We start from the raw sequence: 3,354 nt of genomic DNA on the forward strand, positions 1-3,354 counted from the left end.
AATTAACCATGGTTCTCTTCTAAGTTCTAACCCAAATTTCATCCAAAATTAGGGGCCCACATGTGGCAACCTACTACTTAATCATGTGACAACCTACTACTAAATACTCATTCATATTATATATCACAATTCTATTATATAAGTACATTTTTAGAGAGATTATATTACAAATAGATTTATTATAAGTTAGTTTAGTCTATGTAAAGGTTTCATTCGAAAATATAATTTTATAAATGCAATTAATGTGTTCTTGTTTAAGGACATATGATTATGTGTTTAGCCCAAACTCTAGTGACTTGTCCAAGTTGTAATAGGGGGTTAGTCTCAGATATCTTCATAGATATCCTAATCACTGTACAATTATGTTTCCAAGATGGGTTAGTCTCAAAAGATGGAATCCATGCCTGTGATTACTGAAAGTAAGCCTTGATCTTTTGTGATTGTTGTCGAGTTAATGTGCATGTGATTGTGAGCATGAATATATGGTTTTACAAGATCCACTTGTTGAGACTGAAATTTTCACAAACCCAAAATAAAAAAGTGGTTCGATGCAAAAGTGAGAATCCAGTAGCTTTCAAGTTGGTTAGCTTGATTATCTCCAAAGCATGATAATGTATAGGTTTGTTGTGACCAAAGAAAGAAGAGTTCTAGTTGTCTTCAAATGCATAACAGAAACTCTATCTTCAAAATAAATAATTAACAAAGAAGAAGAAGAAAGCAATAGAACAAATCATGCATGCATCACGTGGATTGGTACTCAATGCATCACAATTCAAATTTAGAATCTTGGATAATCTTCCCATCTTGCAAATTCAAGACCGAGTCAATGTTGATATCTATACAAAGTCTGAATGACCAAAAGATATCAGAAACTTTCAACGTGGAAGATAGAAGGTGGTTGCTGCTATAATCGTTTCAATTCAAATTGACAAAGGTTATCATAACCTCAATTTGAATTGAATTGATGGCGATCTTAATCAAGTTTATCCAGTTGCCTATAAAAAGGCACGTCTTCTGCAGCAAACAGGGGAAGAAAAAAAGGGGCATCAAGAAAGACTGGAGGCAGAGAAAAATAGGCGAAAGCTCTGCAGCATTGAGGCACCCAAGAAAGAGGAGAGCAGAAAAGATAGAGTTCACTCACGACCGGAGTCCTACAGCATTCCATCCTTAAAGCTTTCAAGAGAAGCCACGAACGGAGGACCACGTTTCAGTAGAAGAAGCTCCATAAGTCACAGGTATATAATGATTATCACCTGAAATTACTGAACTCTTCCTTTCATGGTGCAGACATTGTCAAGTGCCAAGATCCATGAAGCAAGGCCAAAAATATCTCTGGAGTGTCTATGATGCTTCCATCCTCATAATCTCCTGCTGGTGACCAAGGTGATTACCACATCGGCAATCACGGAGAAGTCAAGCTGCTGCCCACAATAGTCTCTTTGGCACGCATCAAAACCACAACACCATTCCCATGAGGTGCTCTCCTGGTGAAGGACCGCTACGTCAACAAATGGTGATGCTCTCCTAGTGAAGGACTGCTGGTTCAACAAATGATGGTGCTCTCCTGGCAAATAAATGCAGCGTCTCTTATACCTGTGTCACCATGGAGCTATGGAGGTCCCCGGAGCGGTCGCAATCTCGTTTACGATACATGTGTATCAACGGGTGTATGACCAATCCGGTGGAATTTTCCAAGCCTTGTTGATTACCAACAAGGGCTTTGCAGCAGCAAACAGAATGTCAACAGAGCTTTAACGAAGACAAGCTCCATCAAACCTCTTCTGCGCGCACTCGCACCTGCACCACATACAGAGGCTCTGTCAAATGAACACAAGTTGATGACGGGGAAAAGAAGACACAATTTTTTCTGGTGCAAGTTGCTACTGTTGCTGATGAAACACGCACCTCCTCTTTCAAATGTGCCATGCCCTGTTCATGAGTCATGACCATTGTCCATGAGGCAAATAAGAAGAGAAACGACCCCTTCCAGAAGCCTTATCGAAACCTGCAACAAATCCGCAAGGAATGTCAAACAGGAAGGACCCATCTCTTTCATCCTCACTGACAACCAAAAAACAAGAATAAAAAAGGCTTCCCTATCAAACTACCATAACAAAAAAATGTGAGCAGAGAGTCCTTGAAAATTTGGCTCTGCTGCTCTTGAAGTCAAAACGAGCTCGGTGGGTTTTCTCTCAAAGTGAAAGTCAAAGAAGAAGGGAAACTGATGACTAAAGAGCTACATGTTTGTCTTTTTCAACAGTAAAAAATTAAAAAAAAAAAAAAAAGCATAATAAGAAGATAAGAATGAAGTTTGACGGTGGCCTTCCAAAACAAAGAGAAAGGCTTATTTAAACATGTCTTCTTGTTATGCAAAGTGTGCTGGAACATGATGGCACCACTATGAAGTAAAGACAAAAGAAGCAGACCTAATTAAAGCAACTTTTGTTTCTTTGCAAATAAAAGAACAATATTTCAAAGCTCAGTGCGTAAGCTCCAAATTGAAGACAACACTGGGGTTCCAAGCAATGATTAACAGGAGGCCAAGTGGTCTTCTATCTGATAGACCTACGGTCAAACTGGATCGAAGAGTCTGGATGAATCAAGTGTCAAAGCAAAAGACATGTTAAAGCCTGCAATAAAGCTAGCATGCATGAAGCTACAAAGAAGGATAATTGACTTTGCCACTAACTCAACACCTGTTCGATAAAATGCGGCAACCAAATTGAACAACTAAGGTGAAGAAACAAGCTCCTAATAAGTGGCGGATACTCTCTTGAAATCACTCTGAAAGTCTGAAGCAAAATAGAAATATTGTCGAAATCAGGGTCTTCGAATTATGAAGACAAAAGCATACAATCATTAATTTCCGAAGAAAGCATACAAGAGTTTCCGAAATTCTCAAAATGTCGAGTCGTTGGGCCTCCTACGAAAGAAACGGAAGCAAGCCCAGTCTACAGAGGTTCACTTCAAATCTTGAGCTCTGAATCAAAAAAATGACCAGCAATGACTCGATCTGAAGCTCAACTCTTCGCAATGGGTGACCAAATCACTTATTTACTTGGGCCCGTTATGAAGCTCGGCATGATCAGTGGACACTCTACTAAAATCAAGTGTTCACCAAAACATGTTTTCTCGACGAGTTCAAAATACATACCCGTTGAGTAAAAATTGGTACAAAACCAAAAATCCCAAATATGATGAACTACAATGGTTTGATCCCTTCACAAGGTATGTAGGCAGTCTAGCGACCTATTAGATGCAACCACAACTCCAAACAGAATCCCTGACTCCACCAGTCAAATTCAACTAGTCCCAAATGAATCACTGACTTCAGTCAAATTCTCCCAACACCAC

General features: G+C 39.4%; 1 long non-coding RNA gene across 1 annotated transcript; it reads right to left on the reverse strand.

The window, feature by feature from the left end:
* Nucleotides 1–544: 544 nt before the first annotated feature.
* On the reverse strand, nt 545–2,199 carry LOC121051045. The gene is made up of 2 exons (XR_005804906.1): nt 1,906–2,199; nt 545–1,797 (listed from the first exon to the last, which is right to left on the reverse strand). It is a non-coding gene; the product is annotated as an uncharacterized LOC121051045 (long non-coding RNA).
* Nucleotides 2,200–3,354: the final 1,155 nt, after the last annotated feature.

This window comes from Rosa chinensis, chromosome 1 (genome assembly GCF_002994745.2).
Source record: "Rosa chinensis cultivar Old Blush chromosome 1, RchiOBHm-V2, whole genome shotgun sequence".
NCBI lineage: Eukaryota > Viridiplantae > Streptophyta > Magnoliopsida > Rosales > Rosaceae > Rosa > Rosa chinensis.